The 17,010-nt window shown below is 33.6% G+C and overlaps 1 long non-coding RNA gene across 1 annotated transcript; it reads left to right on the plus strand.

Moving 5' to 3' along the window:
- The first annotated feature begins 200 nt into the window (after positions 1 to 200).
- Positions 201 to 2,683, plus strand: LOC149540269 (uncharacterized). Its single transcript, XR_016356377.1, has 2 exons — positions 201 to 418; positions 2,464 to 2,683. It is a non-coding gene; the product is annotated as an uncharacterized LOC149540269 (long non-coding RNA).
- The last annotated feature ends 14,327 nt before the right edge of the window (positions 2,684 to 17,010 follow it).

Below are 17,010 nucleotides of genomic sequence, written 5' to 3' on the forward strand. Positions count from 1 at the left end.
ATTTTTCTAACTATTATAAATTTTTATTTGTTTAACTGAATTCTAAATGCTAAATGTACTACATCATTACAACTAACCATAACTATAAAAAAGCTACTCATGTCCCCTTCCCTAGTCAATTTATAAAAAAATTGTAATTATCAATTGGATTAATTGATATAATAGTCCCATCGTAATAACAGGGATTAATTATTAACTTCTCTTGGCAATCTACCCGTTACTTCTTGTATATCATTGACGTCCAACTGTTCTCCTTGGAATTTTTAATCTTTGCCTTGGATCTCCAACGGTTCTGTCCCTGACCCGTTAAAGAATCCAAGTTTCTAGATTTTCTTACAACGAAGCTATGGTATAAATGACCTCAAAGCCATTCTATTTGTGTGATAAAATTGTAGCAGCGCAGCATTCGAAATTTGAGGTATGTTGAGAGCCCTGTTTTGGTTTTTGTAGTTTCAGAGTTTTTGTTCTGAATTCAGCTGTAAAACCCTTGGGCAAAAGCTTATTAGGAGTATGAAATGTATTTCAATTAGGGTTCCGCAGTCAAAACCATTTTTTTGGGGTTTGTTGGAGAGTGCTTGAGTCAGTATTATGATTCGGGGCTTGCGTCAAAAGTTTTGGATTTGTAAGTGAGCTGATTACGAGAGAGATCTAACGAGTTAAGGATTGAATTGGGCATTTTCAGTTCAGAGAAAAAAGGTCTCAGAGTTTCTGGGAAGGGGTTGTTATGGATTAATTATTTCGCAGGGCAAGTAACATTGTTTTATTTCTTAAAATGCGGTTTAACGAATTTGAGCTTCTACTCCATTAAGTGTTTGAGAACTTAGTCCATTAAGTGTTTGAAAACTAAGTTAGAAAACCTGTGGGGAGAGAATGGCAATCAAAGTTCGGAGTTTCCGATCGAGGTTACCTACAGGCAATTGGGTTATCTAGGAAAACTTATTAAGATAGATAATTCTGGATAGCTGCCATTGTCATGAAGTAAAGCTATCAGATTTTCACAATTCATCAGTATATATGTTTTTGTTTTCTGGATTTGATTGTGTAAACAATTTTTATCATCAGTGTTTTGGATCCCATTATCTGATCCGTCTTCAGGATGCCTGCTCCTTTCTCTTCTTCTTTTGCAGGCATTCTGATGATGGATCATCTAGTGTGATCCGAAATGTTGGCGATAAAAAATGTTCATATAATCAAATCCAGAAAACAAAACATATATATAATACAAGTAATCAATATCCTCTAAGAGCACGATTGAAGTTTTAAATTCCCTTAACCAATTGGGCAGCTCCAAACTCTCGCAGATATGTGGTCTAAGGAATCTGGGGTTCATTCTGTTCCTAACATATAAAGAATCAGGGGTACAGGTTATGGTGTAAGGTTCATGGGGTACAATCGAGTGACCTTACACCTCTCACAGATTTCACATAACAAATTCATCATTATGTTGTACATTTGAGTGTAGCCCATCTTTACAGTTCTAAAAATGGGCTTCATGCATACCTGCATCGGTCAATGATCTCAGACATAGACTTCATTTTCAGCTTCCCCTCATTAAATTACAACTTATGCATTTGATCTTTCAGCTTTTCTCAAATATCTTCCAGAATCATGGCTGTGCTTGCTTTCATCAAGTTACTAGTGGTAATTTTTAGTCAGGACTTTTTATTATGTTACTTGTGCATAGTTTCTAAGAACTTTTATTTTTACACGGGACTGTATATTATGCAAAATTGCTTCAAATTTATCTCGACACCACCTGTTAAAAAATTACACTGCTTCTCCTCGTGGTTGCATTGCACAATGGGTGGATACACAATAGCTTGTCTCGTCAGCATTGTTTTGGTTCTTGTGAAACACTAGGCCTTCTTGGAAGGGATTTTTCAATTTTGAACTTAAAAATTTTCAATATTAAAACAATATTATATGGTTAGCTTGGGGTATTCTCACAGTAGAATTAATTTTGAAATAAGAATGATTTATTCAATCCTACATTTGGAGTAATTGTGAGATAAAAGAGTTATACGCCATTACATCCTCCAGAGAGCATTGCTAATGGTGAATAGGCTAGAAGGTAAAAAGCTCAGAACAGTGGGCTACATTCATTCCTCCCTCTATTAACAAATTCTTAGAGGTACTTCCGTCTTAAGTGGACTCCCTTGCATTGTAATTACTACGCAATTTGACTCAGTTTGAATTCCACAAAGTCAAAATCCCAGTGACAATATTTTTGGGTTCCTTTTGGAGATCTGACAAACAAGAGAGGAAATGGTATATGTTTGCTGATGATACAATGGTGATCGTGTTTGTTATTGAAGCCATAATGTTTGTCATTGGATGATGAAATGCACATGGGTTAAACCCCACAAAATTAAAAATCTCGCTGTAAAATTCTTAGCTTTTCTTTTGGAGATGTTATAGGTTGAAGAGAAATAAATTATTGCTGGTGCTTGTTGTTCCTTGCAGATAGGAGGAGCGATACTGGATTTGCCAAAGAAGGCTCAGATTTCCCCAAAAAAAGTACATGACATTGTGATTCGCTTTTCACTAGTGACTGGAGATACATATTGATCTCTGTGTTGTTTGAGGAATCTGAAATTCAAACAGTAATACAATACATTTCTACAATTTTTTGGAAGAGATAAGAGTGAACAAGTCTAAACAAGATAGTTTTACTGATTTTACAGATATTTCGACTTGATGGCATTTACTTTGGTAATTTCCATACCATTCATCATTCTAGTTATTATCATGTGTGTGTGCTGCTACTTCCTTGGTAAAGCAAGGGGCCGACGGGACATTCGCACACAACCACAAGTATTTGGAGTGCCAGCTGCTCCTCCTGGTGTTACACCTCCAGGTCCTTCACCTCCTGGTTCTCCTAAGCATGGCAAATCACTGAATGTCTGAGATGTCTGTCGTACAAAAATAGTAATGTTTTATTTATTCACTGATCTGACATTATTCTGTTCTATAATCTAGTCTTTGTTTGTTCCTTATCTTCAAGGGTCTATTGTAACTTCTTTTTCTTGAGACTAGTTGGAAGAGTTGTCCACTGTATAGGTTGGTGAAGATTAGTTGATCAGGTTTTGGAAGAATTTTCCTTTGTAAAGAATGCATTCATGTTTGTATACGTTAGTAAGACGTAAAAGCTGGCATTGGCCTCAATAAATTCAAATCTAGCTCTTTTATATCTGTTTTGGTTTCAGAGGCTTTCAAGTCTATAACAGGTTGATTTGATTTGTTTTCTGTTGTTTGTTTTGTAGGGTCCTCCTCTAACTATGTTTGTTTCACATCTATGCTTATTTTAGCTTTCTTTTGTTCTTACTATGTATTGTTTGTCTCATCATCTGAAACTACACAATTTTGATATTTTTCAGTGTTAACAGTTAACCACCATTTTAATACATATTTGCATTAGCATTTATATTTTTCAAGTCTTTTCCTCAAGATTCCAGATATAGTTCACTCATGCACAGACCATATTTTATAGCTTAACCCAGTAATACTTTCACCCAATTATAAAATATTGCATACTTCAAATTCCAGGACTCAGTCTATATTTAGAGGAAAAAATTCAAAACTTGTGGTTGTTACTAATGTCAAAAGAACTCCATAACTTGTAGAGTGGAGGTCATTTTGAATATATTTATTAAAAAAATTAAAATTGAGATTGGCTCCTTTCAGTTTCGCCCTTTCTAGTCTCATGTACACCTTTTGGTCTTGTAAAGATTGCCCCTGCAAAACCAATGTCACATCAGCAATCTCCATAAAATGTAGAAAGTCCACAAGAGTCAAGGTTAGTTCAATATTGACTAGTCAACATTAATTATTTATCATTAAATTTAAAATAAATACATATACCAGGTACTAGAATACCGAGATGATTTGAATAGGACCACTAAGTTGAAATGAGCTCTAGAAGCTATCTAAGAACACAAGGCAAGAATATTGTAGGAGTGTTTTACCACCCTACTGCGAAACTGTTAAGCTTCTCTGAAATCTTTCATGACATGAACGATACCCAGCTCAACAACAAGATAGTCTAAATAGGTAAAACCTAGAGTGGTAATAAAATCGTGTGGTTAGAAGAAGTCATGTTCTAACACTATTCACAACCACTCAGACACTCACAAAACAACATAGTTAGGTCCATCATATCATAATCAAAGAGATTATCATCCATGTTTCCAATTCACATCATAACCCTCATATATGCATGTGATACATGTAAGATAAGAGCATCATAAGCAATTCTTTATGTGGCATCATCAAAACGTGTCATATATACAACCATCACTCAATTAGTATAAGACATTATAAATTTCACATTAAATCATTTCATTGTCAAAGCATATATCCAATACAACTCTTGCTCAATATCAAAGCATCTCAAGAAGTCAAACATATCTTGAACTCTTTTTATAAGATAGTTACATAAAGTGCATATTAAGCAACAAAAGAAATGTTTTGTCTAATCCCAAGAAATATATCAAGAATCGTATTCTATTTCATCACATGAAGCTTTCACGAATCAAAGGATAAGTTAATTACAATTTCATAATATTTCATGAATCCTTATAGAACAACCATCGCTAAATGATCTAGTTTCATCTCAATCTCACTATGAGACTTCTCATTATAACCAACATAAAATAAAAATCAAATATAATAAAACTCCAATGATATTTCCTTAGCTCATAAAAATGTTATTTCTTATTGCACAATATTAAGATATTTTTGCAACATGTAGACATTTTCTAACCATTTGCTAATCATGCTCAAGTAAGAAGTAATAGTAATAGTAATGGCCGATTTGAACCAAACTATCTATCAAGCAATGCCTAAAAAATAATTATTATCTATACTCCTCATTTCATAGTGTCTCGTGTACTTTACCTAATTAATTTTATTTGATAAAAATCCACAATTTATCATTTACATACACAAAGTACAGTAGTATGTGCATGTTGAACAAAATTAAGCACTCTAGATTGAAATTTTACTCTTAACCGCATAGCTAAGTGCAGTAGTACTTTCTTCCAGTATTAATTTTATTTGATAATTCAAGGGCCTCACGATATATGGTGTATCAATTTATAATTAGGGAACACAATCATAGTTGGCTCAAATCATGGGCAGACATCAGTTCTTATTCCTAATCAGAATTCCTTAGCCACGTGGTTCAAACTCTGAACAGACAGAAACTTAGAAAAAAATAAAATAAAACATTTAACCATTGAACAAGATGCTGGTTGGCACAACTTGGTTTCATTCGGTGACTATCCAGCCCAATACTCACTGTAAAAAAAATGCTATAAGGAAAGTTATTAGAGAGCCTCTCTATAATTTAATGCATCCGCAAGTTCCTTTCTGGCTTGACAACCATGGTTTTAGCGGTCAAATGATAAGAATTCATTCATGATTTTTACGTCGAGAGGCATTCTATACAATGGCAGCACAAATGCTCAGCACGGGAATATGTCAAGATTCCTTGTCAATAAAAAAGAATTGGGAGCAGTTACAAACTTCCAAATTAAATATTAAAAAAGAATTCCCGAAATAATAGCTGGCCGAAATAATAGGAAGCCAAATGGAGGCCGAAATAATAGGCTCGAAAAAGTAGGGCCCGAAAAAGTAGGACCCGAAAAAATAGGGCCCGAAAAAATAGGGGCGAAATAATTTCAATATGATTTTTTTTTTGTTAAATATAATTTTGCATGCACATTCATGCTTTTTTTTTTGCGGGGAGTGGGGGAATTTGAAACAAATTCGTGGAATGTGAAGAGACGTCTGTTGGGGGATATGAGGAGCCTCTCAGAAGTTATAAAACCAAGGCTCCTCATTTCATTTTCATTTTATGTTTTTGTAGGAAGGAAGAGGTGGAGGTTATTGGAGGATTAGATTGAAGTTTTTGAATAGGAGTAAATTGAAGTTTTGGAGTAACATTTTTGCAGGTGAGATTTCTATTTTTTATTTACATTTTCATTTAGATTTAGATGTAGAAGTAAATTGAAATTCAAAATTAGTTATAATATTCTACTTTGATTTATATTTCAATTTTAATTAATTTCATTTAGATTTAGAATTCTGTTCATATGACCGAAATTGAGGCCACTGGAGAACCTGTGCAGAGTTTTTCGTGGAGATAAGCATGTGGGTACTGAATCAAGGCACATTAGGCCTCTTGGAGATGTAATTGCGGTGACTTCCATGGCTTTTTGAATCGAATAGGGCAATCTAAACAATCTCAGATCTGAAATTCTTTTTTTCCTTTTCATCCGAAGACAGAACAAAGATTGCTTGCAAGAAATTTTGCAGAGTTTAAGATTTGATTGCTTATGGCCGACTATTCTTGGTAACTAATATTTCTATTGTATATTCTCGTGCCCAGCACGGGAAGTTTTAATCTATACAATTTATTTTGTGCATTTAGTGCACAAACTAAAGAATGCATATGCAATCAATTTTTTTATCAATCTTTATGATAGCTTTTTTTTTAAAATAGAAAATAGAAAATATTCTTTTATGTATGTAGAAAAAAATTAGAAAGATTTTATGTATGTAAAAAATTAAAAGAATTCTATATACATCTAGATTTATTGAAAAGAATTCTATTTACATCTAGATATTTTGATTGAAATAACCATAATGTAAAAACAAAATATAAAATAGAAATGTTAATATATGTATGTAGAAAAAATTAGAAAAACATGTATCTAGAAATTAAAAAGATTCTATATGTGTCTAATTTTTAGATTTTACTTTATTCTAAACTAATTATTGATGGATATATATTTTAAAAATATTTATGTAGTTTAAAGTTTAGATTTTAATTAATTTGTATGCAAATAGGAAAAAGAATAAATATTTTATATATATGTAGATTAATTTCTATTTTTAAAATTTACAAGTAAATGAGTACTTTATTCATTTAAAGTAAACAAGTTTTTAAGTAATATATTTTTATTTTAGAAATATATTAATCATAATGTTCATTTATTATTACTTATTTAATATACTTACTCTCAAATCTAAGACAATAGAAATGATATTTTATTAACTTTGAAATAGGGAAGTGTTAAGCAAGTTCGTTTACAAAAATACCAAAAATATATTTGGTCTTTGATCAAATTGGAGTTAATATTAGAAATATAAATATGATCATTAACAATTAAGCTAAATTCAGTTCAAAACAATAATGTTATTTAAATTTAAATAATTTTTTTTGAAAAGAATTCTATTTACATCTACATATTTTGATTGAAATAACCATAATGTAAAAACAAAATATAAAATAGAAATGTTAATATATGTATGTAGAAAAAATTAGAAAGATTGCATGCATCTAAAAAAATTCTATTTACATCTAGATTTTTTTAGAATGGAAAAAAATGGATAATAGAAATATCAGTTGTATGTTTGTAGAAATAAATTAGAAAAACATGTATATAGAAATTAAAAAGATTCTATATGTGTCTAATTTTTAGATTTTACTTTATTCTAAACTATTTATTGATGGATATATATTTTTAAAATATTTATGTAGTTTAAAGTTTAGATTTTAATTAATTTGTATGCAAATAGGAAAAAGAATAAATATTTTATATATATGTAGATTAATTTATATTTTTAAAATTTACAAGTAAATGAGTACTTTATTCATTTAAAGTAAACAAGTTTTTAAGTAATATATTTTTATTTTAGAAATATATTAATCATAATGTTCATTTATTATTACTTATTTAATATACTTACTCTCAAATCTAAGACAATAGAAATGATATTTTATTAACTTTGAAATAGGGAAGTGTTAAGCAAGTTCATTTACAAAAATACCAAAAATATATTTGGTCTTTGATCAAATTGGAGTTAATATTAGAAATATAAATATGATCATTAACAATTAAGCTAAATTCAATTCAAAACAATAATATTATTTAAATTTAAATAAAATAAGCCATGTTTACTTTGAAACATCAAACAACTAATTAACTAATACAATAATTAAAATAAATGAATCTATTATGACATAGAAAAATATTTTCGAAGTATAATTTCTTTGTTTTTGAATCAATATGAGTTTTTTTTTCTACTTGAAAAGATAAACCATCCTAATTGTCATCCTTAGTTAACCCTAACAACAACCCCTACCTTAGCCCTAGCCCCAACAATGATGTACAATATAACTATAATCCAACATTAAACTATAATTATAGCACTAAAACATATCCCTATTGATATAACGAAAATCTCAGTCCAAACCATAATCTAAACCAAAAACCTACACACTAATATTGGTTATAGTCCTAACTCTAAAATCTAACCCTTAACCATAATGTAAAAAAAAACTCCAAAATATTGATCAAAATCCTAAACCTACCTATATGGATAACCATGATATTAAACTCTAAATCCAGTCCCAAGGTCCTAACCATGGTGTAAACCTATAACCGAACTCTTAAAAAATTTACTAATCCCTGATCCTAATCACATTCCCAACTTTAAACTTGAACCATAAACCATAGTTGTAACCATAATCATAAACTTATTAAACAAAACCCTAACCCTAAAGGTACAATCATAAAATTAATCATAGCTTAGACCCTAATCCTAACACAAACCACAATCATGACCAAATATAAATCTTCACCTTACCCCTAATCATAATTTCAATGTTAACCCTAACATTAGTTTCAATCCTACCATGATATGAACCCTAATATAGACTTCACCTTGATCCTCACCCTAATCTTAAGTCTAATTAAACCCTGACTAAAACCTAATCTAAATGATATATCTAACTATAATCCTAACTGTAATTATCATACAACCCAATGCTAACCCTCATGCATATTTAATCCCTAATCTTAACTCTAAATATTCTATAAACTCTAGAATTGACCTTGATTCTAACCATAACCCTAAAATCTAAATTGTAACCATAGCACGAAAGGTGGGGACCCCCGCTACATGGCACAATTCTGGGTCTTGGAGCCTTGTGAAAGCACTACAGAGTGAGGAAATGTCATAAAGGTGACATGTAGTAGCATGATGTAATTTTGGGCTTTAGAGCATTGCAGAAACAATGCAGCTTAAGGAGGCGCTAGAATGGATACTCATGGAAAGAAGAGGAAAGACATTCATGTCGCTGGCAAAAAACTATGAAAAGAGATAACATGATGTCTTAACCTTCCACAAAAAATGCAAGGTTGATCCCAAGGGGGAATTTGGTTTCCCCAAAAATGAATGATGGTCATCGATGAAGGTCTTCCTCTCGAAATAGATGGCATAGATGCATCGTGAATCCTCACCAATGAAGGATTAAGTTGCAACCGTCAATGTAGATTCTCCCCTCAAAAAGGATGACTAAGATGCAACGAGGAAACTCTTCCCAATGAAGGATTAAGTCACATTCTTCGATCAAGATTGGCTTTATTTCCAATGGATGACTAAGATATAGTGAAGACATTCCTCCCAACAAATGAAGCAGATAGCACAAAAGGTGTGAACCCCCTCCATGTGGCACAATTTTGGGTCTTAAAGACTCATGAAAGCATTGTGGAGTGAGGAAATGTTGGAAAGGCAATGCATGGCAGCATGATGCAATTTTGGGCTTTAGAGAATTGAAGAAACAATGTAGCATGACGATGCATCAGAATGGAGATGCATGGCAGCATCTTGTGCAATTCTAGGCTTTAGAGTGTTTCAAAGACACTAGCATATTAAGAAACGTTAGAATGGGAATGCATGGCAACATCTTGCACTTTTGGGAAGATGGGAAGATAGCTCGCAAAGAAATAAGAGTTATCGAATCTCGCAGCATGAATCAACCCGACCAAGAAAAAATGATCCTGCATGGTCAATGAAGAAACCAAGCCAACACAAAATGTTAGCCGCCAACTTTCGCGATGTTAACCCTCTGCAAAGAACCTATCCCATTTAAGGTCTCTCAGATCAGACATCAGTGATGGGTTGAATAGGGGGAAAAAATAGCACACAATGCCCTCCTAAATGAAATTCTAAATGTAACACTAATAACCATAGTCCTACTTCTTTCCCTAACCTTATCCATGAGCGTGGGAATATACATATTATTATATAGGGCACCTTATATAATAATAAATATAATCTAAAATCCCAACCCTTACTCCCCTCCTAACTATAACTGTGACCATAAGAAAACTTCTAAATATAACCCTTCCTCTAACTCTAACCCTAACCCTAACCCTAACTATAATTGTAACCCTATCCCTACCACTAACTGTAACCCTAAATCTAACTCTACCATAATTGGACTTTAACCCTAACTATAACTATAACCCTAAACCTAACTCTAACCTTAACCGTAACCATAACCGTAACCGAAAACCTAACCCTAATTGTAGCTAGGATTCTAATACTCTATCTACCCCTAACTCAAACTATAGCCCTAACTATACCTCAAACTCTAACCGTAACTCATATTCTAACCCTAAACCTAACCCTAACCTTGACCCTAACCCTAACCCTGACCCTAACCCTAAGCCTAACCCTAAGCCTAACCCTTTGTCTACCCCTATCTCTAACCCTAACCCTAACCCTAACCCTACCCCTAACTCTAACCCTAAATCTAACTCTTTATGTAAATCTAACTCTACCATAATTAGACTCTAACCCTAACCCTAACTTTAATCCTGACTGAAACCCTAACCCTAACCCTAACTCTAACCTTAACCCTGACTCAATCCCCTTACCCTAACCTTAACATTGATATAACTCTCTTTATATATAACCCTAACTCTAAATATAAACCTAACCCTAACCCTAACCCTAACCCTAAATATAACTCTAACCCTAACTATAAGCGTAACCCTACCCCTACCCATAACTCTAACTGTAAATCTAACTCTACCATAATTGGATTTTAATTTTAACCCTAACCCTAACTCTAACCCTAACCTTGACTCAAAACTCTAACCCTAACCCTAACTCTAACATTAACCCAACTGTAAAATTAACTCTATTGGTAACTCAAACCCTAAAACTAACCCTAATTCTAACCCTAACTCTAACTCTAGCTCTAGCTCTAACCCTAACTCTAACCATAACTCAAACTCAAACCCTAAACCTAACCCTAATCCTAACCCAAATTATAATGCTCTGTCTACCCCTAACTCAAACTATAACCCTAACCCTATCTCAAACTCTAACCCTAACTCATACTCTAACCCTAAACCTGACCCTAGCCCTAACCCTAACCTAGAACCTTACCCTAACCCTAACCCTAACCCTATCTATAACCCTAATCCTAACCCTAACTCTAATCCTAATCTTAACCCTAATTCTAATCCTAACACTAACCTTAACCCTATCCCTAACTCTAACCATAAATCTAACTCTACCATAATTAGAATCTAACCCTAACCCTAACCTTAACCCTAGCTCAAACCCTTACCCTAACTTTGTCCCTAACCATATATCTACGTATGACTATAACATTTTACATTACAATATCCCAAAAATAAAATATATATTTTTATCTAAATTAAACTCCTTATATTAAATTTAAAATAATATTTGACTCAAACCTTAACCGTAACCCTAACCTTAACCATGAGCATTACTCTAACCTTAACCTTAACCATAAACATAACTCTACACCTAACTCTAACCTTAATTCTAACTCTGCCATAATTGGACTCTAATCCTATCCCTAACCCTAACTATAAGAATAACTCTAACCCTAGCCTTAACCATGAGCATAACTCTAACGTTAGCCTTACTATAACCCTAACACTAACCCTAATCATAACCATAAACATAAATCTAACCCTAACCTTAACCATGACCATAACATTAACCCTAACCTTAACCATAAACATAACTCTAATCTAAACCATAACCATAACTCTAACAATAACCATAACCATAACTCTATCCCTAACCTTAACCATAGCTCAAACCCTAACCCTAACTCCAACCCTAACTCTAATGCTAACCCTAACCCTAATTCTATCCCTAAGGTTAACATTAACTATAATGGTAACTTTGTCCCTAACCATATATCTATGTATGACTATAACATTTTACATTACAATATCCCAAAAATAAAAAATATATTTTTAATCTATATTAAACTCCTTATATTAAATTTTTAAAAATATTTTGAAGCATAATTTTATACTAACTTCATACAACTCTAATTAAAAATTAATTAACAATTTTATAGTAACCTTATCAAAATAAAAAATAAAAAGTAAATATTTTTCCTATTGCGCCGCGACTGCCACTAGCTATATATACCTCTATATATATTACGCCGAGAGTAATTGTTCTCGAGGCGCCTATTTTTATTTTCATTAATCCCAACTTCGATTAAAATAACTTTGGGATTAAATAAAAATAGGCGCCTCGAGAACGATTACTCTCGGCGTAATATATATAGAGGTATATAGAGCTAGTTAAACACCCAGGCATAAATCAACCACCTATCCAATATCTAATTTCCTAACTAGAGTTGATCATAGAAGATATTCTTTACATGTGTTAAGTCCAGCTCAATATATGAGCTTGTATGGTATCATATGAAGGCATAATTGTGGATCACTCAAAATCATTTGAATGGTTTTTGTGTTAATGTCTGGCAATGTCTTTGGGAAGCAACATTTCAGGAAAAAGGGAAGAGCCCTGACCATTCCCATACACTCTACCAATTGAGTTTCCAGATAATGTTTTTCATATCTAAAAACAAGCAAAAGGAATGGTCATCTTCGTTGGTTGAGTTCTTGGGTTTACCCGCTCAGTGTAACAAGAACAAGAATTAGTTAAGGAAATTTCATCACATATACAACTGATACTTTAATATAGAAAAGAATAAAGAAGGTGGTTCCTGTGCATAGAAAGTATGGCTATGAAACAAAACATTTGTTTATTGAATTAGTCCAAGACTCATATTCTTAACCTCACTTGGAGGAAGGGATTTATCATGATATGTTTATGGAGAAGATATGATTTTCTAAGCCCAAACTTTCAAGTGAAAGAAATAATTTTGTTTCCAGAATCGTGTATGATGAGTTTATTAGCGAGGCCTGACATTTTAAATTTTGGCATGAGTTTGGGTTTGGATTTGGATTTGTACAGGTGTTTTGTAGTTCTATCTAGTTTGAACATAGAGAGATAAGCGTTGTATGGCAATAATCGTGCTCCATATATCTACCCTAGGCTTCCAAGAATGTGTGATATATCGTATGAGGCCGCATTCAAACATTGAAAGCTTTGTTATTGCTGAAAAACTAATAAATTTATGCTCGACCATAACCATCATGAACTATTCTCAATTAATCGAATTCTATCACATATCCTTGAGATATAAAGAAACAAAGAAAACACACATCCATAACTTCTTTATCAAAGAAAAGAAACATTAAATAATGATGGAACCTAGTTGTTTATCACTGACCATGTCTCCTCAAACTCATTTTGAGTCCTCCTTCCTTCCAACCTCCGCCAATGTCCCTTGTTGAAGTATAGCATCAGTCGAAGTGATATACTCATTACATTGAGTATTTGTATTCATGATATATCTGAACATTGTTTTATGTCTCATATTACTGATAAGAGTATATATATACATATATGTATATATGTGTGTGTGTGTGTGTGTATGTCTATGACTTACATAAGCTACAAGACATGACTTTGTTGTAGCCTCTGTTAGATTGATTTTATTAGAGCTACCTCATTGATGATAAATTGTCCTTACGATAACTATCTTGTATATATAATATATATATTATATATGTAATATAATATATATTATATATTATATATGTAATATAATATATATTATATATTATATTTTATGCATTATATTTATGTAATATAATATCTATTATATATGTTATGCATTATATATTATTATATAATAATATTATATTATATTACATAAACGGTTAATATATTAATATTATATATATGTTAAAGGTGAGTTATAGTTTTTGATTAAGAAAAATAGGTTTTACAGGGATCCTGAAACTTGAAAATTCTTACATAAAAAATGGTTGTATTTCAACAAAAAAAGCCTAGCAACAAAACAACAACCAATCGAAAGGCTAGAACAAAAGACAGAAAAAAAGCCAAAAAGAAAGAAACCTACAGAGACAATAGAAACCAAAGACGAAACTTTGAAAATTCTTCACTTACTCCCTCGCATTCCTTTCAAGGTCCTAAATGATCTCTGCTACTTCGTGGGCTCTCTAAATCTCCACCACCAAGAGCTCCTAGTTCTTCTTACAACTCCGATCCATGTGGCTCTGGGTTATGTCTGTTATGAAGTCCTCTTCCATCCTTTCTTCATCATTGTCCTTCCCATTCTTCTCCACAACAAACCCCCTGGCTTTTAGTTTTCCACTAAAAATGACAATGTTTTTGTTGAGAGAATTCAAAATAGTTAGCATTTGGTTAGCCATGCTTTGGTTGAAGTTCTCCATATTTTTCCTTTCTTCAACCATCTTGATTCGCTCCCCCTAGTCTATCGGGATCCCTTGCTCATTCTTCTTCCCCTGACTTTCCATCTATCCCATTCTTTCTTTCACCTCCTCCAACTTGTGAAAAAGCCATTTTATAGATCGAAAGTTATCAATCATGTTGTTTTTTGCATTGTTGAGAAAATTCATACCCACCTCCCTCGCATTGTCAGTGATGACCACCAGCGCCGATTCTATTAGTTCTTCCAATTGGATCTTGCCCTCTTTTTCTTCAAAGATTTGGGGGTTCATAACTTCTCTAACAGTCCCCATTTTAGAGGTTCTGGCATTGAAGTTTTTCCAAGCCATACACCTATCTTTTATTACAACCTCGTTGCTTATGTTTCCCTCCTCCATTTCCTCCTTTTCTTGTTCCTATGGGGGAATGGGAAGAGGAGAGAGCACAGAGATCTCCAGCCCCATATCATTTTGCCCCTCCAGTGGCATGTCCTCCTCTTAATTTCTCCTCTACTTCTTTTTGGGGTTACTAGCCAACTCCTTTTTAGTTTCAACATCCTCCCCTTATTCTCCTCATCCGTGTCCATGTCTTCTCCTTCCTCATTGTACTCTTCTTCCCCCTGACCAGTCATTTTGGGCATATGGCCCATAGGGCTTTTCCTACAAGGAACTTTACTAGGAGTGGGAGTTTCCTTGTCTCTCCCCCTCTTCTTCTCCAATGAATGATATTCTTTCTCCTCCTCTGAGCTTAGGCTCTAGATTTCCTTCGTGTCTGAAGAGAAATTGGAGCTTCCCGTCTCCTCAGAAGCAACCATAGTTTGAGACAGGGGTTTACTCTTGTATTGAGCTTTAAAATATTCAAAGAGAAAAAGTAGTAAACCCTCGTACAAGGCATGGTTAGCACTAGGTTTTTTCTTATACCCCAAAATATTCTTGTTCATGGAAGAATATAGATAATAAGGAAAAGAAACCTTAGCTCCATAATGGAAATGGTTAAGCAAAACAAAATGATGGGTTCTAACCCTATCAAACCTCATATCTAGAGAAATAAACTTAATGATGGCCCTCAACACATACCTCCAGAGCTTCTTAATCGAGTCCATCTCATAGTAAGTCTCACTTTTCACTAGCTCCTTCTTCTCTTCCATGTTCTTGGAAAAATCCTTCACTGCATTTGCAAAAACTTTTTTGTCCCTGTAGAACTTCATACTCTTATTAGGGATTTCAATGACATGGGCGATTACATCCAGATTGACATGATGCAACACCCCAGCAATCTTAACCCTGCCATCCTTCCAAGAGTTTACCATGAGATTGGTAATCGTAGTCATACCCATGAAGCTTGGCTATGTAGTTAGCGATGCCACCGTTTTCAAGTTTCTCCCATACTTTGGTTCTCTGCTTCCATTTCGCTGCCCAATTGGTTTCCTTCTACACCTTTCTCCCACCATTTCAATAAGTTGAGTGATAACCTTTCACATATACACAGTCTTTTCTTCACCTTTCTTTGTCCTCTATTTACTCTGTCCAAAGCCGCCTTTTCTTTCAATTTCAAAGAATTGGAAAAGAAAATAAGCAACCCATAAAGCGTGGCAATTAGACACCAAATGTGTCATCCGCTAGTTCCTCCTATATTTTCCATAAATGCAATTGCTATCACACATATTTGTATTAGTTTCCATAATTAACTAGGGATTTCACCTGCACCTACCTGGATCCTCTCTTGATCAATTAGACCTTTTATGACTGACAGAATATTCTCTCCGGTTGTCCATATTGTCATTGTTTCTTTCTTGACTACCTTGTTGGCAAACCAATCAGCCACCGAGTTGGATTCCCTATACTCATGGCTGACGTGTACACTCTCAAACTTGCCAAGGGTAGTATGAATTTCTTCCACTATTTTTGTAATGGTCCAGGTAGGTTGGAGGTCACCTTTTTATGGATTTGATGATATTGTTTGAGTCCCCCTCTAGCCATAAGTTTTTGACTCCCACTTCCAGTGCCAATTTAGTAGTGTTAAAGGCAGCACTAGCTTCTACATAGTGATTTGTCTGGATTCCCAAGGGGTAGGAGAGAGCAACAATACCTACACCATGACTATTTATGATGATGCCTCCACATCCCAAAGGACTAGGTTTTCCTTTAGCCACTCCATCAAAGTTGGATTTGTGCCAACCTTCAAGGGGGTTTCATTCTCCTATCCTTCTCCCTTTCCTTACTATTATCCCCTTCATCAAGATCTCCACCCTTCCTGATAAGAAATTTCTCTCTCATATTGATATTGATTTTATCTGCAAGCACATTAGCAGGAGCCTCCCTATCTCTAAAAATTCAGTTCTTTCTCTCCTTCCATACTCCCCAACAGAAATGGGGCAAAGTCCATATTCTTTTACTATGCAAATTTGTGTCTTTGCACATACTATCCCACTAACAAAAGAAGTCCAAAATATTTCTTGGCTTGCACTAATTAACCCCATAGTTCTTAGTGAGGTATTCCTAGACCTTCATCGAATAAGGGAAATGGATGAAGATATGATTTACTGTC

The sequence above is a fragment of the Cupressus sempervirens genome, chromosome 9, assembly GCF_028749045.1.
Source record: "Cupressus sempervirens isolate cs-2001-9-10 chromosome 9, ASM2874904v1, whole genome shotgun sequence".
Taxonomy (NCBI): domain Eukaryota; kingdom Viridiplantae; phylum Streptophyta; class Pinopsida; order Cupressales; family Cupressaceae; genus Cupressus; species Cupressus sempervirens.